This window comes from Nyctereutes procyonoides, unplaced genomic scaffold, assembly GCF_905146905.1.
Source record: "Nyctereutes procyonoides isolate TBG_1078 unplaced genomic scaffold, NYPRO_anot_genome, whole genome shotgun sequence".
Lineage (NCBI taxonomy): Eukaryota > Metazoa > Chordata > Mammalia > Carnivora > Canidae > Nyctereutes > Nyctereutes procyonoides.
Genome location: NW_026575125.1, coordinates 87,978,501 through 88,001,610, shown reverse-complemented (window position 1 = coordinate 88,001,610; position 23,110 = coordinate 87,978,501). Strand labels below are relative to the sequence as shown.

Sequence of the window (23,110 nt, the reverse complement as noted above, 5' to 3'; positions counted from 1 at the left end):
GAGAAATACACCTCTAGGTGACCTCCAAAGTCCTTTGAGGTCTAATGTTTAGGATTCTAAGGAAACTTGTAAATATTTGTACTCCTATTGTTCTCACTGAAATTATTACTTGAACTAATCTTTTTTGTGTCTGTTACTTTCCCTCCCCCTCCACACCTAACGCTTGTCTTGTTCAATAAACAACTCGAATGTCAACTTCTGTTGTGAATACCTTTTGTTGTATTGATTCCCATTTTGCTTGTTCTTGTAAAATAGTATGTTATCCTATCGTATTCCAATAGACCAGAGATTTACCAGCCTGACTGTGAATTCAAATTGGCTGTACAGCTTTTTTTAAAAAAGATTCTATTTATTCATAAGAGACAGAGAGAGAGAGAGAGAGAGAGAGAGGCAGGCAGAGATGCAGGCAGTGGAAGAAGCAGGTTCCATGCAGGGAGCCTGACGTGGGACTCGATCCTGGGACTCCAGGATCATGACCTGAGCCAAAGGCAGACGCTTAACCGCTAAGCTGCCCAGGCATCCCTGTACAGCTTTTAATCAAACACAGATTCCCAGTCCAGATCATTGAATCACAACCTTTGGGAGGTACAACCTAGGGATAAATATTAAAAATAATCTATGTGTTAAGTTTGATATGCATTTTGAAATTGATGTGTAATTGATATATAAAATTAGCTTCAGCTGTACAACTTAATGACTTCACATTTGTATACATTGCAAAGTGATCATAACAATAAGTCTAGCTAACATTTGTGACCCATAAATATACAATTTTTCTTTTGTTAAGAACTTGATCCCCCCCCCCCGTGAGAACTGTCATTTATTTCTGAAGCATGCCAAAATCACACTAAGGATTCACCAAGGGGTATGGGTGGGGACAAAGAGGCTCAAACACATCCTGAGTGGCTAATCAGGAGTTAAGAGTGAAGGGGGAGTGGGTAGCTGGGGCCCTCATATGTCCCTCCCCTTTCTAATGGCACAGAACCCTCTTCAGGCCAGCACCCCTCTCTATTCCCCATGTCTATTTTCTCTCCAGGGAGGTGGGGTAGGGGAGCATGGGAAGAGGGTTTAGTGTGAGTGGGTCCCAGGAGGGTAAATGTGCCAGGGTGGGGTGGAGGTCCAAGCTTAATATGCACTTATCAGACAGATTTCCCAGGGAGCAGAAATGGAAAAATATGGAACATTTCATGAATTTTCATGCCATCCTTGCACAGGGCCATGTAATCAGTGTATCATTCCAATTGAGTATATGTGCTGCCTTAGTGAGCGAGCTCATGTTGAGAACTTTGAGGATCCTACTCTCTTAGCAACTTCCAAATATGGAATACAGTATTAGCTGTAGTCACTATGTTGTATGTTACATCATCATGACTTAGTTATTTTATAACTATTTTATTTGTACCTTTAGCTCTCTTCACCTATTTTGCCCAAACCCCAGCCCCTGCCTTTGGCAGTTGCCAATGTGTTCTCTATTTACGAGTTTGTTGTTGTTGACATTTTAGATTCTTCATATAGGTAAGACCAGATAGTTTTTATCCTTTCCTGTCTGACTTAGCATAATGCCACCAAAGTCTATCCATGTTGTCCCAGTGGCTAGATTTCCTACTCTTTTATGCCTGATTAATATTCTATGGAGTGTGTGTGTGTATGTGTTCATATGCATGTAATCAGATTTTTCCTTATCCATTCTTCCATTGATTGTCTGTTAGGATATTACCATATCTGAGCTATTGTAAACAATGCTGCACTGAACACCAGGGTGCAGATATGTTTTCAAATTAGTGTTTTCAGTTCTTCAGGTAAATATCCAGAAGCACAATTGCTGAATCCTATGGTAGATTTTGTTTTAATTTTTAAGACACCTCTGTAGTGTTCCACAGTGGCTATTCCTCCGATGCCTATTTTTGATGGAGAACCAACATGAGAAAAAAAAATCACTTGTCCATGGCCAGGATTCCTTTTTTTTCCAGTATTTTCTCTGAATAAATACTTATTAAATGAACAGACAGATGAATTACTTATTTGTCTTTCATGATAGCTTAGACTCTTGTGTGGCAGATCCTTGTGTTTCTATCTATGACCTGTTAGAAGGCCTGGAAAATGATAGGTAGTCAATACATCAGTTTCTGTATTTGTACCCTTTTTGAAGGCTTTGGAGGCAGAAACAAACCTGAGTTAAATTCCTACCACTGCCATTTTATAGCTCTGTGACTCTAGTATTTACATGATTATTCACCTCTGTTCATCTCATCCATGTTTTTTGATATTTATTGACTGCTACATGCCTGGGACACATGCCAAACAAGGCAGATAAGTTCCTATTTTATTAGAGCATACATTCTAGTAGAGTGACAGACAAAAGGAAATAAGTAAAAAGACCAATTAAATAAAAATTTGAATTGATGTGGTGAAGGCAACAAAACAGGAGGCTGAGAAATTGAATCATGTTCAAGGGTGGTGAAGGAATGAACGTTATAGGGAAAGATATTTAAGTCAACAATCAAAGGATGAAATGGATCTTGTGAAGGTAAAGAGGTGCTAATGGGCATATCAGGTAGAGACAATGAGGTGTGCAGTGGGTCTGAAGCAGGAAAATGCTCAGGATGTTGAAAGCCAAAGAGAATATCAATGTGACTGGAGCTCAGTGAGTAGGGAGGGTTTCAGGCTAGGTCATGTTGGCATTAATGGCAGGGAAATAAGAATGCCTAAAAGTTGCTTTTGTCTACTTATCCTCCTCTGTGAGAAACACTGTATAGAATTATTTTCAGTCGGGCTAGTGCCCAATAATCTACAAATAGTACCAAGGAAAGTTGGTTTGAAGATTGATATAGCCTACAGAGGGCCTCTACCTTCAGCAAACTGATACCTATTTCTCAGATCTCTTGGCCTCTGGCCAACCATGACATGGAAATTTGAGATCATTTTCCATGTGAGAAAGGCAGGATAGATCAACATGACTGGGTTTCAAGGGATCTTGGCTCATTCGTCAATGTCAAGGAGTGTCATAACATGCTTGTGACCTTTTTATGCAATGTTACCCCACCTAAAAGAAATGTCTGTCACATAGTGTCATGGATATCAATCAAAGTAGCAATTCTTTTAAGGCCTGGGGTGCCAAGAAGTGCTGTGGGAAGCAGAGAATTAGGAGAAAAGCCAAAACCTTCTTCCCCCTTCTTCACTTAATCTGTTTGAACCTTAAGGAGACTTAAAGCAACTCTATCAAATAACTAGTGTGAGCATAAAATAAGACAATGCATGTATAGGCATCTCTAGTGTCTGTCAGTAGATGATCTATTCTTCTTAGATGACGAGGATTGAGCGTAAAGATGATAAAAACACTTTTCAAAATTATCGTGTACAAGATATTCCATGAAGGTAGTCAGTATGGTTCTTCATCTCTGCCTGCTGGTATCCGCCATGCTTGGTAGCCACAAAGTCTGAGAGCTAAGATATATTTGGAAAATGGACTTAATTGAAAAGTGCTAAGTGAATACAATTTCCTGTCCCCAGTCTATGGTGGATTTTTATCTGAAAAGAGGGATGAAGAGGAAGAACAGCTTTTCTTTTCTTCTTTTTCTACCCACCTGAAGCCCTGACAATCAGCTTGTGGCCTATATATTTGGCCCCACACGCCCGGACACCTGCACCCCGATGTTTCTAGCAGCAATGTCCATAATAGCCAAACTGTGGAAGGAGCCTCGGTGTCCATCGAAAGATGAATGCATAAAGAAGCTGTGGTCTATGTATACAATGGAATATTACTCAGCCATTAGAAATGACAAATACCCACCATTTGCTTCAATGTGGATGGAACTAGAAGGTATTATGCTGAGTGAAGTAAGTCAATCGGAGAAGGACAAACATTGTATGTTCTCATTCATTTGGGGAATATAAATAATAGTGAAAGGGAATATAAGGGAAGGGAGAAGAAATGTGTGGGAAATATCAGAAAGGGAGACAGAACATAAAGACTTCTAACTCTGGGAAATGAACTAGGGGTGGTGGAAGGGGAGGAGGGAGGGGGGTGGGGGTGAATGGGTGACAGGCACTGAAGGGGGCACTTGACGGGATGAGCACTGGGTGTTATTCTGTATGTTGGTAAATTGAACACCAATAAAAAATAAATTTATTATTTAAAAAATAATAAAAAAATAAAAATTACCAATCATAAAAAAAAAACATTTGGCCCCACAGATGGGTGAAGGCTGTCGCTCATAGTGAGGTACATCGGTAAGTGCAAGCAGCCAGTGAAGATTCTAGAGGTACAATGAAAGAAGCAAATGACAGAGGTTAAAGCATTTACAAAAATTCATGCTGAATTTGGCAGAAAATATGAGATAGGTTCTAGGAGAGTGTGTGAGTGGTGTGTGTGGGTATGGAAGAGGTAGTGTATGTGGTGTTTGTGGGGCCCTATGTGTGCATCAGATGGCATGTATGGTATGTATTTGTGTGTGTCCGATAGCATGTGGGGGGGTGTGTGTGTATGACAGGAGAGGACAGACAGAGGGACCAAGGATCTCCAGCATCTTTTTTCTCCCAATCCAGGAGCCTGTTCCTCCTTTGCCTTCTAAACCAGATTGTGGTGGGGAGTGGTACGTTCTTGAATTGGCCTCTTTGTTGTGTGACATATATTCCTTTTGCCAAGGATAAGTCATTTTTGTCAAACTCTAAATTGGGTCATTCATTAGTATGGAAATAAGGTTTTTTAGGACCAAGAACAGCTTATGTATAAATACTCTTTCACTTCAGCTCTGAACAAAGGAAGGATTGTGACTCAAATGCAGTCCGAGTCACCACTCATGTATGCCGAAATGGTTGATGGTCTGTCCTCACCAGACTTTGCTGCTGGTGCACATTGGGTTGAGGAGACAGACGTTACCAGCCGGTACTGAGAAAGACATGAAATGAATATGTGTAGTCTGTGTGGGTGGTTGGCAACACCTCAACCTTCCTACCCTCCTTTGCTTGTGCCTTACTTGTCTGCAGGTGACACAGGTCCACGTGTGGACGGGGACAAGTAACCCGGAATTGAGGTTAGGTCGGCCTCATTGTGGGCACTAAACAGACATATAGAAGACTCTGAATATAAGTCTTGATACTTGTTTTTGGTAAATATTTTCTTTTAAAAATCATTGAGGCTCCCTGGAGTTCTTTCAAATGGAAAACCAATGTGCCATAATTTGGATCCACCGTAGGCTAATATGGAGCAATCCAGCACAATTTAGCTTCTATTGTGAGTAAGAGTTGATCATGTAAATATAAGGCTTTATACGCCCATATGACTAAGAGACTGCTTTTTCAGTTGGACAAAGAAAACAAACAGGCTAGGATATCTGTTCCTGTATGAAGCAGTGATTCTGCTGATGAAACCAAGTCACCTTCCTGACCCATCCATGGAATCACGTGGTCGGGAAACTCCTCTTAGAGTTGCTGCTCGAATAAAATAAAATATAACTATCCTTCTTTTCAACTAAAAGTGACTTGGCGAGTTGTGTCAATTAGCTAAGGCTTTGGCATCACGTATCCTGTTTTTCTCGACCTATCCAGCCATCAGTAGCTAGCAATTTCATGGTTTGGAATGATCTGAGTAGCAATTCAAGAAAATACCATCCAGAACAGGTTTGGTTTTTTGGCATTCCCAATGAATATTTAATTTCCAATGCGCACTTCACATAGGACGGCAGGAAGTCATTCCTAAATGACTTCAAGAAATTAATCGCCTCCAGAAAGAGAACAAAGAACCCAAATCTGGTTTCAGTGATAGTCCGAGTTTCATTCATCTCTACAAGGATTTAGTACAGTGGGTGGAAAAGCAAAATGTTTGGTCATATTTGATACAGACTTTCAGTCTAGATGTTAGTATTAAGAATGTAAACTTTATTTTCCTGGCTCCAATTAAACTGATTATGCCTGGATACAATGGAGGAAACATCAAATGGGCAAAGTTCAGGTCTTATTAAAAAAAAAAAAAAAGGAGCACCAGAGGACTCAGTGGTTGAGCATCTGCCTTCAGCTCAGGTCATGATCCTGGGGTCTTGGAATCAAGTCCTGCATCAGGCTCCCTGCAGGGAGCCTGCTTCTCCCTCTGCCTGTGTTTCTGTCTTTCTCTGTGTGTCTCTCATGAATTAATTAAAATCTTAAATAGAAATACAAGCAAAAAGGAAAGAGTGGCACCCGGGTGGCTCAGTCGGTTAAGCGTTTACCTTTGGCTCAGGCCATGATCCTGGGGTCCTGGGATCAAGTCCTAATCAGGTGCCCTGCTAGGCGGGGAATCTGGCTCTCCCTCTCCTCCTCCTCCCCTGCTCGTGTGCTCTGTCTCTCATGCTCTCTCTCAAATAAAATCTTAAAAAAAAGAGGGAAGAAAGATAGTATCAGAGTATCAAGCTCGTCATCTATATTTATTTTCAATGCTTCAATTAGTGTGGTGCAAGTATGTGTCTGTGAAGTCTAGAACCTAGACATCTCAGTTCCTGAATTCAAACTGTTTCCTGTTGAGAGCTGTCGGCTGCTTAGACTTGGCTGCTCGGCCAGTCACTGCTGATTCCTAATGTGTGTGTGAGAGAGCATGAGTCAGCCTGCCTGTGTGTGGTGTGCAGGGGCGAATTTTGAGTGTTTTCCGAATTCTCTGTCCCCAGTGTGTTGCAGATATTTTGGCCCCAGCATGCCTCTGTATCAGAGCCACGTTATCTAAAGCCAGTATTTTGAGGAGACAGAGCCATATAAGTTGTATGAATGGGAGGAGGTCTCCTGTTGATAAGAGCTGTTTCTCCAGTTTAGAGTAGTCCCAGAGGAGGCATGCACTTGAACTGATTCATCCTGTTTCCTTGGGGTGGTGGGAATGTGTAGAGAGAAAGCTCTCCTAGACGCAAGAGCACTAAGGGTCGGTCACAGGCGAGTGACAAGGACAGGAGCCCAGAGAACTAACTGGTACATGGGACTGCCACACAGAGTGGCTCTATGCTTCTAGTTACTTAGAACATAGAGTTGGTTAGGAAGCTCCCATTACACTTTCACTTTTTCACTCCTGGAAGGAAGTTTAGCAGAGAGGAGGCAGACTGAGTTTTATTTATTTTTTTATTTTTAAAGATTTTTATTTATTTATTCACGACAGACACAGAAAGAGAGAGGCAGAGACACAGGCAGAGGGAGAAGTAGGCTCCATGCAGGGAGCCCGAAGTGGGACTTGATCCGGGGTCCCCAGGATCACACCCTGGGCTGAAGGTGGTGCTAAACCGCTGGGCTACCAGGGCTGCCCGTAGACCGAGTTTTAAATTGTAGCCTCACCATTGCCTCATCTGTGTGACCGTAAGCAAGTCATTTTTCTCTGAGCTTCGTTTTTCTCTCATGCAAAAATCAGGGTAATTCATAATGACCATGTAATTCTCATGTAATCATAGGTTGAACGGAGTAGAAAGTTTGCATATATTTGTGGGGCTTTTTTGAATTATTCCATAAATGGTAATTATATTAGCATTGACTCATCGGCCTTGGGCTGGCTTTAAGTTCATTGTATCTGGAAGTGACTTGATTTAAAGGTCTCCTGGGAGCAGAAGTAATTATTGACTTACTCTTACTGTCCCATACTATTCTATTATTCTTACAAGATTTATATCCTGCTATCTTCCTGGCTTATGGAGCTAGTTTCAGAGCTTTCTCTACTCTTTATTCATGCAATGTCCTGCAGTTGAGGTTCATGCCATCTGAATCATACCACTTTCTACTTGCTTTTTGGACCTTATAAGTCAGTTTCGTTAGCTCATGATTCTTTTTTATGTATTAGAAAATACACTTGGGATGCCTGAGTGGCTCAGTGGTTTAGTGTCTAACTTTGGCTCAGGGAGTGATCCCGGGTCCCCTGCAGGGAGCCTGCTTCTCCCTCTGCCTACGTCTCTGCCTCTCTCGGTGTGTCTTTCATGAATAAATAAATAAAATCTTTTAAAAAAAGAAAATACACTCCTTTCTCAAAACCTTTTATTTATATTTTCTAGAAAATTATTATATGAATGTATCTGCTATGCTAATGGTGCCATACATGCAACTGTACATGGTAGTCCACTATTTCGACAGTATTCATCCCTACTTCATTTCACTAACCTAGAATTACTACTCCACCTCCAGCATATTACAATCCGATATCTTACTTTTAGACTGCAACCTCATACTTTTATTTTTCTATCATTCTCAGTACAACTGCTCATACCCACGATACTTCGATGTTCATCCTCGTCTCCCAATGTCTCGTATTAATATTCTATTAACTGGTATCTGTATTCTGGGGCTCCTAAGGCTGAAATTAGGTGTTGGTTGGGCGAGGGCCTTATCTGGATATTCTAGGAAGGAATCTTCATTCTTGTTCATTCCAGATCGTTGCTAGAATTCATGTCCTTGCAGCTGTCAGACTAAGTTCTCATTTCCTTGTTTGTTCTCAAACTCTAAAGCCTGCTTGTATTCCTCAGCTTGTGACCTTCTCCATCTTCAAAATCCACAACAAATCCTCCTGTGCTGCAGTCTCTCTGATCCTCCTTTCTGGCACCAGGTTGACCACAGTCTGCATTTAGAGGACATGCATGATGAGATTATTAACACCCAGGTAACTCCCTTTGGTCAAGTAAGGTCATGGGAGTAGCATGCAATCCTGGGAGTAACACCAGGGGGGTAAAGATCATGGGAACCAAAATCTGGCCTGTGACATCATATCTCCTAATTTCATAAGCAGTCCTAACCCCAAAGTTTATCACATCTGTCACATTATGCCATCATTCTTTATTTTCTCACCCCATTGTTCTTCTAATTACCCATCCTGCTAACTTAAATCTGGATCACTACAACAACCTTGGTTATTCTTACCTCTAGGATGCTAAGGAAAGTGGGAAATCTTGGTAATATGCAGTTATGGCTTTCAATTGTGTGAATTTCTTTCTGGAATATTTTAGGACTGCCCTCCAGCCCCTTTCTCTCACTGCTTCACTATACATATAAAATATTATATATATATATATATTTTTCACTGACTGAGCAGTTTTTTATTTGTACAATGAGGATGTTGATGCTTACAGAACATGTGAGCACTGAACTGAAATACTTAAAGTATTTAGAAATACTTTTAAAAATTATAAACTAGTACATATTCCCTGTTGAATTCTTTTAACTACAAAAAAGTAAAAAAAAAAAAAGTAATGCATTATTCAAGTACCTAGAGAAGGGGAGGAGGGCGGGGGGTGGGGGTGAATGGGTGACGGGCACGGAGGGGGACACTTGACGGGATGAGCACTGGGTGTTATTCTGTATGTTGGTAAATTGAACACCAATAAAAATTAATTTATAAAAAAAAAATAAAAAATAAAAAAAAATATTATATATATTTAAATGCAATTCTGATTGTGTCAGGCTGTATTTAAAATTATGTAATGGCTTTCCATCATTTTTAGGACCAAGTCTCAATTTTTTAATCTGGCTTGAAAGGACCTTCTGGAGGTGACCTCTAGGGTTATCACTCACAACTTCCACCCAGGAAACTCACCTCAAAATCTATGAAATTAGTGACTGGACAGTTCCTCATTCATGCCATGCTTTCACATGTTTCTATGTCTTATGTACAGCTTGTTTACCTGACACACTCATTCTTTTTCTTCTCTGCTGCTAATCCCTCAAGGACATATTTCAAATATCTCCTTATGAATACTTCTCTGTACCATCCAAGTTTTTGGCCTTGGACAAAATTATTCATTCCTTCCACTGAAGACTCGTATCCTTTATCAAATCACTTTCATCTTATAATCATAAAACAAGTGCTCTCAGGAAAGGGACTAAGACTTATCCATTCTCTTCTTGCTTCCCTTTCTCCTAACTCGTACAAAGAGGTTAGCACATATAGGCACTTTCAGTATGTGTTTGAACAATTGGATTTATTCTAAATGAGACGATACAGTCAAAATTTGGGGAGCTATGAGCATTGACCCTTGAACAACATGGGTGTTCTGGGTGCCAATCCCTCACATCGTGGAAATTTCAAGTAGAACTTTTGGCTTCCCAAAATCTTAACCACTAATAGCCTACTGTTGCCTGGAAGCCTTACCTATAACCTAAATGATCCATTAACATGTTTTAGTATGTTATATATATTATCTACTGTATTCTTACAATAAAGTGGATAATAAAGTGGCTTTTGAAATTACAAGGAAAATACATTTACAGAACCGTACTGTATTTATTGAAAAAATCCACATAGAAGTGGACCCATACAATTCAATCCTGTGTTGTTCAAGGTCAGCTGTACTCAGCTACACTAAAATTATAGAACTGACTTCAGTTCAAGTTCTAATTAAGAACTAAAGGGATTGCGAATTTTTGCCCTATGGAGTTCAAGGTTTTCTCCATTATCGTATTCAAACATTTTTCTCTTCCTAGAGTGAATAGTGTGTTTATAAGAGATGGAAACAGAGTGAAAGAGCCTGGTGTGCTTCTCTCCTGTTCTTCAGTCCTTGGTCATAGTTGAAACTTTGAACCAGGTAATCATTCTGCCATCTGGTGATTCAAGTTGTACTGAGGACAGAAGTGGGATACCTTTTGTTGGAAGAATCCAAAAAAATTTGTTTTGGATTCTCTTTGGCTTCTTTCTTTATGCTCTTCCTGCCTCCTAATATATTTGTTACTTCATTAAGTTTTTCCAATTTCCTTTAATGTGCCATGATTATAGATTTTTCTTTGTTTCATTTCTAAAAACTAATTGAATAGAATGTACAAAGTAGTTGCGTTTGAATTCTCACTGTTCACTCTAGGTGTACAATAAATCCTTTCCTTGAAGGCTAGTATCTAACATTGATATAAACCATGAAGCAAAACAAAAAACAAAAAATAAAAAAAACCCAAACAAAAAACAAAACAAAACAAAAAAGAAACCTGAAGCAAACCAAACTGAAGGCTGTATATGGGATGTCCCTGGGAATTTTTACCACCCTCAATTCAGTGTATTAACTGTGTTTATTTGGGCTCCTATATTTTTCTTAATACAGTTTGGTAAAAAGTGTCCTACCTTCCAATCTAAGACCTTTAACTGGGTGACAGCACTTAGACCAAATGCTTCTATATTCTGAATATGGTCCTCTCTGTAACGAGCCTGTAGATCTGACTTGTGCTATACTTTAACGATAAAAAAAGCCATTTAAGCACCTTTGAGTCAGAGAAATGAATGTAGTTTCAGTGGATAAAAATGAAATTCAATCTCAAGTATCAAGTTACGTAGCTAACTCAATTATTCACATTTTGGAAAAGAATGATGGGCTTTCTCTTGCTCTGTTAATTCCCCAAGTTGTTCTTAATTTAGCACGCTTCTCTTCCTGTGGCTTAATTTCTTCATTGTATAGATGCACAAGGAGCTTCTACTGTTAAGTTCTCCATGCTCTCTGGTAAGTACAGGTGCTCCTGCAGTTTTTAATAGCCCACAGCCTGTCTTTATTGAATTCCTTATAAGCTAGCATTTCTGGAAGGATGTACCTATTGTTAGGAAATATGCTGTTGACATTATGGAGGGGACATTATTGAATAACCAAGGTTATTATGAACAATCCTGCTTTGAAAGGCAAGCACTGCTCCCCAGTACTATTAGGAGTACTGGTTGCAAAATGAATGCAGATAAGCCCATAGCAGTAGATCATACACCGTTTAGGGAAGTTTTTACGACAATCCAAAAAAGATGAAAAGGGCCAAGTGAATTTAGAAAATTGAGCCCCCTTTTCCCTTTGTGCTACCTTATATTAAAACCTGACCAAGAAGCTTTACAGAGAAACCTGGGAATTATTTAGCTTACCCTACTGCAGACATTTTACTAAGGGTAGAACTCTTGCAATGAGATGAAAAGCCACATTCTTTCAAAAACCACAGATATTTTCCCATCCTACTTGGGTGTACCCTATGGGTCGCAGCTGAGGGGATTAGCTGGTAATATGCTTGTTCTTTCGCTAACTGGCGAGGTAACTGAGCCCCAGAGAGGTGCTGTGAACTGCATAACATCATACAGCTCGTTAGCGGCAGAACGAGGACTGGGCTGCTATTGTCTGTCCCCGGGTACTTTTTTACTGTACTACACTAATTTTCTATATTTGTTTTTCCAACTCCAAACACTGTAGCAATAGCAGAAGTATCCCAATGAAAGGAAAAGTTACTTCCTTTCAAAAATCATTGATAATTTTCTATCCTACTTGGGGTGTATCCCATCTGTAACAGCTGAGGGGATTAGCTAGTAACATGCTTGGTTCTTAAGATAGGCTTGCTACTTTTCAAAAGGAATGATTCCAGAAATGCTTTTTCCATGCTTAGTAGAGTGTGCAACTCTGGTATGTGAGAGAAACCTCTTTTGTACTGTATGAGAGCTCCTTTGTTGCTTTACACTGTAGACCTTTTTAATGGAAGGAAGGGGGAAGGAGGCTATTATGCTGTTTCACATTTAAGATTCAGAATTGTGTCCTTGGTGGTGCTGAAAGAAATTTCATGTTGGGATGTTAGGAAGTGTTAGGACTATTCAGGCAATTATTTATCAGTCTTTTTCAAGCTTTTCCATGTTAAAAAAAAGTGATCAAATGAAACTGAAATTGTGTACAGTGAGTTTGATGAAACCTTATAAGTACTTTTGGTTGCTAGGGCAACATTTCCTTTTGTCTCTGGTTAATGTGACCTCTCTCTCTCTCTCTGCAGCTTGACTTCTTACAAGTAGATACTTACATTTAAAAAGAAACAAAATTCTGCGCTTACGGCAAAAGAATAAGGGCCCTTATGCCAACTTGTATTTCTTCAATAAAACTTAAAATGCGAAAAGACATCGTATTCATTTGCGCAGGTAATATGAGGCAGAATGGTTAGGCTTGAGTGTCTGAGTTTGAGCAGTTTTGTGCTTTTATACTTTTCTGGATGACTTTTAATGATCAGCCCAGCTCTGAGGTAAGGAGGCATTTCAGTATCACTTGTAACCTCCACCCTAATCATGAGTTAGTCATCCTGTGCCCATTCTCTGCCCACTGTTTTCCAAAGGGACACCTAGCTGAAATGGTGGGTATGAACAAATGTTGATTTTTTTGCATTTTCAATTCTTCATTATTACATACACATTTGTGTTACTGCAGCAACATGTTATCCCTCTGTTTTTTTTTTTTCACTCTGCCCTGTTACCAGTTTAGATCAGATAATTCATTCTTTGTCATGGGGACTTGCCCTTGTCCTGTAGGATATTTAATAGCATCTCCACTTCTACTGACCAAATGCTAGTAGCAATCCAGAAGTTGTGAGAATGGAAAATACTTCATCAAAGTGCTAAAGGTTACCTGGGGATCCAAATGGCTCCCAGTGAAGAACCATTGCTTTATCCTAAGGCAACCCATCTATTTTGGCAATTTAATTGCCTGTAGTTTGGGCAATGAGAAAATGAGTAAGTGGGGACTTGAATATAGTTACATATTTTAAAGATGTATATTTTGGGCCTTTTGATACTGAACTTAACTGGCTCCCTACTTTTACATGCTTAGGATTGGAGTGTTTATAATCCATTTTCCCAGTGGATTTTGTTCAACATCTAATTGACGTATAATTTATTGTTATTTTATTTTCTTAAAAAGATTTACTTATGTATGAGAGAGAGATGAGGAGAGAGAATGAACAGGGGGAGATACAGAGGGAGAAGCAGATTCTCTACTGACTAGGGAGACCAACAATGGGGCTCAATCCCAAGACTCCAGGATCATGACCTGAGCCGAAGGCAGACGCTTAGTCAACTGAGCCACCCAGGTGCCCCTTGACATATAATTTAAATGTATAGCTCAGTGAATAATCTATTTAACTACCATCCAAGACAGTTTATGTTGCTTATTATCTCCTAATGTCCCCTTTCTGGGTAATTCCCTTAGCCCAAAGGATGATCACTTATCTTCTTTGTGTTACTGTAGATGGGTTTTATCTTTTCTAGAATTTCCTACAAGTAGAATTGTATAACGTGTGGCTGTTTGTATCTAGTTTCTTTCCCTCAGCATTAATGTTTTCCAGATCTATTCATTTTTGCTGAATGTATAGGTATTTTGTTTTTTATTGTTAAGTACCATTCCGTTGTATATTACCATTTGTTTATGCACTCATGTGTTGATGGACATTTGAGTTATTTGTGGGTTTTTAGTTTTTTTCTTTAGTACTATGAATATATCTGCTGTGAGCAGTCATGTGAAAATCTCTTTGTGGATATATATGCTCATTGTTCTTGTATATATACCTAGGAGTAGAACTCTTGTGTCATACCAGGTCGTAAAAATATTTTAAGTGATTAAAAAATATATTCTAGGGGCACCTGGGTGGCTCAGGTCATGATCTTAGAGTCCTGGGATTGAGGTCCATGTTGGTATCCCTGTTCAGTGGAGAGTCTGCTGCTCCCTCTCCCTCTCTCAAATCAATCAATCTTTAGAAAAATAAATACATAAACTCTAGTCCACAGAGAAAGTTCATGACATTTCAGCCATGAAATCTACCTGTAATATAGATATGAGGATCTGAGAAGTTGAATGGAAAAAAGGAATATATAGTGTTGAAGAACATGGGTTTTGGGGTCAGTAGACTCATATATGAGTCTTGGCCCTGCTACTTGATAGCTGTGTGGCTTTGGGCAAATTACCTGATGTCTCTGTGCCTCCATTTCATTGGCTATAATGAACAGATAATAGTAATAATAAGATAACAGATGATAGTAGATATAACAGATAATAGTAGTAATAAGCTAATAGAATTGTGAGAAGTAATTGTGATAATGCAGGTAAAACATTTTGCAGAGAAAGGAGCATATATTGCTATTAATAACAATGCATTGTATATTTTCCAAATCCTATTGTATGGGAAATTGATCAAGTTAGAGATTGTAGTTCAGAAATGCAGAACACTAAATGGAATGGGAAGTTGAGAACGCAACAGGTGAGTGTAAAGGACCAGGGTTGTTCAGTGCCTGGGGCTGTGAACCAGAAGACAGGATCACATCATACTCACTGATGAACTGATTCAGATGAGTTGTCCAGGGTGGTTAGTCTACTGGAAAAAGTAAAGGCAGTAAGAGTTGAGTATGAGTGTGAAGAATCACACCAGAAAGAAAGGTGTTTAGAACAAAGGAGGAAGTAGAGAACCTTTTGTGTTAGAGCTAAGGACTTGGGATGCTCAATTATTTTTGGATCCCAGCCTCCTGTGTGAATCTTCTAAAAGTCCAAAACACTCTCCCTAGAAATCTACACGTGTGTATCTGCATGGAAACTTTTGCCTACAGTGTCAGAGCATTTGAAGATCCCTGAGGCCCAGACATGGACCCTACAGGAATCAACAAACCATGGTCAAAAAGGGACATATCTGTAACAGGACGCAGGCGGTTGTAAGGACTTGGAACTGAAAAGAAGATCTGGAGCACAGTCATTTTCTTAGTAATAAAAGGGGCTGAAAGATACTGTTCAATATAAAAATAGGGTAGAAAGATTGAGGTGAACTAGATAGGGAAGACAATGAAAAACCTAAACATTAGGTTATCATAGGAGCTAGTCCATGTCTGACCTTCTTGAGGTGTGAAGCAGAATGTGTAGAAGACACAGATTCATGCTATGTAAGTGCTGAGCCAAGCTCCTCGGGTCACATGGAGCTATCTCCCTGGCCTTTACCAGCTAGGGGAATTCCTAACATGGATCAGAGTGCTAAAAGCTCTGGAAAGAACTTTACAGGGCACAAAAGTACAACACTGTCATTTGACACATGGGAGAGCTGATTTGGAAGGAGTTTGCCTGAAAGCATATGGCTGCTTGGTAGCCAAGAGAAACTAGAGTCTTGATGTTGTGTGTTCTAATCCCTATATTGTCCAATGTACTGCATTGCTTTGTATCCTTCCTGTGTTTAGAAAATAGCTAGGACAATTGAAAATATTTTAGAGAATCCTTGATCTTGGAGCTTTTGAAGGATTTTAACCAGAGAGAAACTGATTAGGCATAGAGTTTTGTGAGATGATTGAAGGTTGATGGTTTTGCTGCTTGTTTTCCCTAAGTGTCCCTTCATTGTGATTTTGGGGTTAGAGAATAGGATTAATATTCTTTTCCTAATATAACATATATGAACAGCTTATAGTCTGAAGCATATTTTTGACATCATGGCAAATCTAAATATGGAAGAGGAAGTCATGTTGACATTGATAAAGGAAGCAAGTATCTTGGCAAACAAAAATTTCCTAGATAGCTATCTCTATGCTTCTGTATGCTTTTAAGAGCAAATTGAAGGTGTAGGATTCAGGCCATTAATATAACTTATCTCACAGGTTTGGGGTTGGTGGGGGAGAGAGAATAGATGACAGAATAGCATTTGCTTTCTGAAAAAAGTATCCAATTGAAATATATCATAAATCTAAGGATGCTCAGTCAGTTTTACATGGAAGGAGATTGCTTCCATTTCTTCCTAACAATAAGTAGAAAAGTGAGCTGAATGAAGATTCAATAACTGTTCTTAAATCCATAAGAGAAGGAAGAGGAGAACACAGGGTAAACCAGTGCTCCCAAGATTGGAGAACTAGGTAAATACTGTGAGTTGTGGCTTATTGAAGCAGAGACTAACAAACAGAAACTGCCTTTAGAACCAGTGTCAGGGGGATCCCTGGGTGGCGCAGCGGTTTAGCGCCTGCCTTTGGCCCAGGGCGCGATCCTGGAGACCCGGGATCGAATCCCACGTTGGGCTCCCGGTGCATGGGGCCTGCTTCTCCCTCTGCCTGTGTCTCTGCCTCTCTCTCTCTCTGTGACTATCATAAATAAGTAAAAATTAAAAAAATATTAAAAAAAAGAACCAGTGTCAGGGTAGGAAAACCCTGGACTGTAATTGTCACATTTCTAGAAGCTCTGTGACAAACTCCAAGGCATACCTAGTCATAGGGTGGTCCCCATAATATTGTGAGATTTGCCTTTCGAAACTCCACCAGATTCACTCAATAGATATTGTAGAAAAATTCCCTAATGCTTCTAGGAGATGCAGGAGAAAAGAAACCATTTTAAGCATTTATTTATTTATGGGGGGGGGAGAAAGCGAGCTGGTGGAGGTACAGAGGGAGAAAGAGAGTGAGCATCCACAAGCAGACTCCCTGCTGAGTGAGGAGCTGGAACCCAGGGCTTGTTCCCAGGACCCTGAGATCATGACCTGAGCCAAAACCAAGAATTGGCTGCTTAACTGACTGAGCCACCCAGGGGACCCAAAAAGGCAACTTAATTAATGAATGAATGAATTAATTAAGATTTTAGTTATTGAGGGAGAGCATGGTGGGGCAAAGAGAAGGGGAGAGGAACAAGCAGACTCCCCACTGAGTGGGGAGCCTAAGGTGAGGATTATGACCTGAGTCTAAGTTAGATGCTCAACTGAATGAGCCATCCTGGCACTCCCCCCACAAGGAACCATTTTAAAATGCACCAGATCACTCTGTTCCTAACAGGACCTGCCATCATGGGAAACTCATTAACTAGAGCCTAACCTATTGGAATATTATCAGAGCCTAAGTAAGCAGGGGAAGGGAAATACTCAGCTGCAGCCCATTTTAGCCATCCCATTCCCCATAAGGAGTGGGGGATAAAAATACTGAGAAATACTTTTGAAATTCATAGTCCAAAGGGACAGGCTCACTAGAAAACTGAGACCTAATCATAGGACTACAGAACACTCCCTCTCTCCACACCTCCTCACCACATTACTAATGGCCTATTTACAGTAGTTCCTTTATCCTGTCTAGCTATCATGAAAAATTCACAAGATATTCCAAAAGGCAAAATACAGAATTGATAGGGACCCTGGGTAGTTCAGTCAGTTAAGCATCTGACTCTTGATTTCAGCTTGGTTCTTTTTTTTTAATAAATTAATTTTTATTGGTGTTCAATTTACCAACATACAGAATAACACCCAGTGCTCATCCCGTCAAGTGTCCCCTCAGTGCCCGTCACCCATTCACCCCCACCCCCCGCCCTCCTCCCCTTCCACCACCCCTAGTTCGTTTCCCAGAGTTAGGAGTCTTTATGTTCTGTGTCCCTTTCTGATATTTCCCACACATTTCTTCTCCCTTCCCTTCTATTCCCTTTCACTATTATTCATATTCCCCAAATGAATGAGAACATACACTGTTTGTCCTTCTCCGATTGACTTACTTCACTCAGCATAATACCCTCCAGTTCCATCCACGTTGAAGCAAATGGTGGGTATTTGTCGTTTCTAATGGCTGAGTAATATTCCATTGTATACATAAACCACATCTTCTTTATGCATTCATCTTTCCATGGACACCGAGGCTCCTTCCACAGTTTGGCTACTGTGGACATTGCTGCTAGAAACATCGGGGTGCAGGTGTCCCGGCGTTTCATTGCATCTGAATCTTTGGGGTAAATCCCCAACAGTGCAATTGCTGGGTCGTAGGGCAGGTCTATTTTTAACTCTTTGAGGAACCTCCACACAGTTTTCCAGAGTGGCTGCACCAGTTCACATTCCCACCAACAGTGTAAGAGGGTTCCCTTTTCTCCGCATCCTCTCCAACATTTGTGGTTTCCTGCCTTGTTAATTTTCCCCATTCTCACTGGTGTGAGGTGGGATCTCATTGTGGTTTTGATTTGTATTTCCCTGATGGCAAGTGATGCAGAGCATTTTCTCATGTGCATGTTGGCCATGTCTATGTCTTCCTCTGTGAGATTTCTCTTCATGTCTTTTGCCCATTTCATGATTGGATTGTTTGTTTCTTTGCTGTTGAGTTTAATAAGTTATTTATAGATCTTGGAAACTAGCTCTTTATCTGATATGTTATTTGCAAATATCTTCTCCCATTCTGTAGGTTGTCTTTTAGTTTTGTTGACTGTATCCTTTGCTGTGCAAAAACTTCTTACCTTGATGAAGTCCCAATAGTTCATTTTTGCTTTTGTTTCTTTTGCTTTTGTGGATGTATCTTGCAAGAAGTTACTGTGGCCAAGTTAAAAAAGGGTGTTGCCTGTGTTCTCTTCTAGGATTTTGATGGAATCTTGTCTCACATTTAGATCTTTCATCCATTTTGAGTTTATCTTTGTGTATTGCAAGAGAGTGGTCTAGTTTCATTCTTCTGCATGTGGATGTCCAATTTTCCCAGCACCATTTATTGAAGAGACTGTCTTTCTTCCAGTGGATAGTCTTTCCCTTCCAGTGGAGAGTCTTTCCTTCAGCTTGGTTCTTGATCTCAGGGTTGTGAGTTCAAGCCCCACATTGGGCTTTATGCTGGGCATGGAGTCTGCCTTAAAAAAAAGAAGAAGAAAGAAGGAAGAATGAAGAAGAAGAAGGAGGAGGAGGAGGAGGAGAAGACAATGACGACAACGACGACGACATAGCAGATGTATTGGAATTATCAGGCCAGGAATTTAGAAAAACAATAAATAATATGCTAAGTGCTCTAATGGATCAAGTAGGTTCCATGAAAGGATAGGCAATGTAAGCATAGAGATGGAAATCCTAAGAAGGAACCAAAAAATGCTAAAGATCAAAAAACACTGTAGCAAAAATGAAGAATGCCTTTGTCAAGTTTATTAGTGGGGAGAGTTGAGGAAAGAATCTCTGAGCTATGGAGGATATTTATAGAGGATATATATCAATAGAATCCTTAACAACTTAAAAGCAAAAGAGAAAGTAAATGGCTGGGGGAGAAAAAAACAGAATATCAAAGGGTTGTGGGACAGGAATAATATGTGTAGCATGTAATGGGAATACCAGAAGGATAAGAAAGAAAGGAACAGAAGAAGAAATATTTGAAGCAGTAACAGTGGAGAATTTCTGCACAGTAATAGCAGGCACCAAGCCACAGCTCCAGCACCTGAACTCAGAGAACACCAAGCAAGACAAATACCAAAAATTACATCTCAAAATAAACATCATTATTTTATCTTATTTTGAATTGAAGCAAAGTTGACAATGTTACACTAGTTTTAGCTGTACAATATTGTGATTCTAAACATATGCATTATTCTATACTCACTGAAAGTGTAGCTGCCATGTGTCACCATGCCACTGACTTTTTTCCTATGTTGTAGCTTTCATCCCCATGACTCATTTATTCCATTACTGGAAGCCTATATCCCACTCCCCATCCTCATTTTGTCCATCCCTCTCACTCCCATTTCCTCTGGTAACCATCGTTTTTTTCTTGGTATTTATGGGTCTATTTCTTCTTTTTGTTCATTTGTTTTTTAGATTCTACATACAAGTAAAATCAGTTGGTATTTTTCTTTGACTTATTTTACTTTGCATAATATCCTCTAGGTCCATCTAAGTTGTTACTAACAGCAAGATTTCATTCCTTTTTTAATCACTCAGTAATAATATTCCATTGTATATTTATATACCACATGTTTAATTATTCATCTGTCAGTGGACATATCAATTGCTTGCATATCTTGGCCATTGCAAATAATGCTGCAATAAACATAGGGGTTCATATATGTTTTTGAATGAGTGTTTTTGTTTTATTTGTGTAAATACCCACAGTAGTGGAATGACTTTATTGTATGGTATTTCTATTTTCTTTAAATATTTTATTTATTTATTTGACAGAGAGTGCACAAGCAGGGAGTGTAGCAGGTATAGGGAGAGGGAGAAGCAGGCTCCCTGCGAAGCAAGGAGCCCAGTGCAAGACTCGATCTCAGGACCCCAAGATCATGAAGCAAGCTGAAGGCAGCTGCTTAACTGATTGAGCCATCCAGGTGCCCCAGTATTTCTAAGTTTTTGAGGAACCACCATACTCTTTCCACAGTGGCTGCATTGTGCATGCGGGTTCTTTTTGTCCACATCTTTGCCAGGACTTGTTGTTTCTTTTTGATACTAACCCTCCTGACAGATGATAGCTCACTGTGGTTTTGATTTGCATTTCCCGGATGATGAGCAATGTTGAGCGTCTTTTCATGTGTCTGTTGGTCACCTGGATGTCTTCTTTGGAGAAATGTCTGTTCAAGTCCTCCACCCATTTTTAATCAAATTTGTGTGTGTGTGTGTGTGTGTGTGTGTGTTGATTTGTACAAACTCTATATTTTGGATATTAACCCTTCATGGGATATATCATTTGCAAATATCTTCTCCCATGCAGTAGATTGCTTGTCATTGGTTGGTGGTTTCCATTGCTGTGCAAAAGCTTTTTATTATGATGTAGTCCCACTAGTTTGTATTTGCTTTACCAATAAATGATTGGTCAGTTGATTGAGGAGACCTATCTAGAGAAATGTTGCTATGGCCAACGTCAAAGAAATTACTGCTTATGTATTCTTCTAGGAGTTTTACGGTTTCAGCTTTCACATTTCTGGTCATCAACAGACAAAAAAAGGAAAGTTACATGATTCTATCAATAGATGCAGAGAAAACATTTGACAGAATCCAACATTGTTTCATGATAAAAATTCTCAATAAACTGGGGCACCTGGGTGACTCAGTGGTTGGGCGTCTGCCTTCAGCTCAGGGTGTCATCTCAGGGTCCCTAGATTGAGTCCTGCATTGGGGTCCCCACAGGGAGCCTGCTTCTCCCTCTGCTTAGGTCTCTGCCTCTCTCTCTGTGTCTCTCATGAATAAATAAAATCTTTAAAAAAATTCTCAATAAACTAAGAAGAGAGGGAAACTTTCTCAACTAGATAATGACTACCTATAGAGAACATGCTGGTAATGTCATACTTAATGAAAAACTAGAAGGTTTCACACCAAGGTTAGGTACAAGGTAAGCATGTCCCCTTTCACTACTCCTTTTCAGCATCTTACTAGTTTCCTTGTTGATGCAATAAAGCAGAAAAAGTAAATAACAGCTATATAGATTGGGAAGAAAGACGTGAAACTGTTTTTGTTTACAGTTGACATGGATGTCTATGTGTAAAATATAAATAAAAACCTCTAAGAATATGCATTTACAGCAAAATTGTAAAGCAAAAGAATAGCGTGCAAAAGTGAGTTGCTTTCCTATACACCAACAACGAGCCAGTAGAATTTGAAGTTAAAAGTACAATACTATTTATATTCACATTCCTAAAATTAAAAGACTTAGATCTAAATCTAAGAGAATATATACAAAATTCATATGAGGAAAATGATAAAACTTCAAAGAACAAAATTAAACAAAAATGGAGAGATAATGCATATTCATAAATAAGATTCATTATTCTAAAGTTATCAGTTCTTCATCTATAGATTCAATGCGATACTAGTCAAAATCATAGGAAGCTATTTTGTGAATATTGATAAATGGTTTTTGAAAAGATTTTATTTGTGAGCTACAGAGCAAGTGACTCCTCACTGAGCATGGAGCCTGATGTGGGCCTCTGTCTCAGGACCCTGAGATCTTGACGTGAGCTGATACCAAGTGTCAGACACTCAACAAACTGAGCCACCGAGGTGCCACCTGACAAATGAGTTTAACAATTATACGGATAGGCAAAAGCCCCAAAATAGCTAATGCAATACACAACAGAGGAAAAATCTTGGATGACTGGCACTATCTGACTTCATATCAAGGGAAAGCTACAGTAATCAAGATAGTATGGTATTGGTAAAAGAATACAGCAGTGGAACAGCATAGAGAGCACAGAAATAGGTCCTCACATACACAGGGGATCAATCTTTGACAAAGGAGCAAAGGCAATAGAAGGGAATAATGACAGTCTCTTCAAGAAATGGTGCAGGAACTGGACATCTCCATGCAAAAAAAGAAAGAAAGAAAGAAAAAGAAAAAGAAAGAAAGAAAAAAAAGAATCTTCACACAAACTATGCATTCTTCACAAAACATAACTCCAAATGGATCACAGACCTAAATGTAAAATGTACAACCATGAAACTGCTAGGAGATAACACAGGAGAAAACCTAGGTAGCCTTTGAAATGGTGATGTCTTTTCAGAGAGATCACCAAACATGATCTATGAAAGAAATAATTGAAAAGCTGGGCTTCATGAAAATGAAAAACCACTGCCCTGTGAAAGGCAGTGTCAATAGAAGAAAAGCTGTAGACTGGGAGAATATGTTTGCAGAAATCTCACCTGCTAATTTGTTATCCAAAGCATATATAGAATTGTTAAAACTCGGCAATTAGAAAACAACATGCTTTAAAAATTGTCC

The 23,110-nt window shown here is 39.5% G+C and overlaps 1 non-coding gene across 1 annotated transcript; it reads right to left on the bottom strand.

The window, feature by feature from the left end:
* Positions 1-1,169: 1,169 nt before the first annotated feature.
* Positions 1,170-1,274, bottom strand: LOC129518970 (U6 spliceosomal RNA). The gene has a single exon (XR_008666300.1). It is a non-coding gene; the product is annotated as a U6 spliceosomal RNA (small nuclear RNA).
* Positions 1,275-23,110: the final 21,836 nt, after the last annotated feature.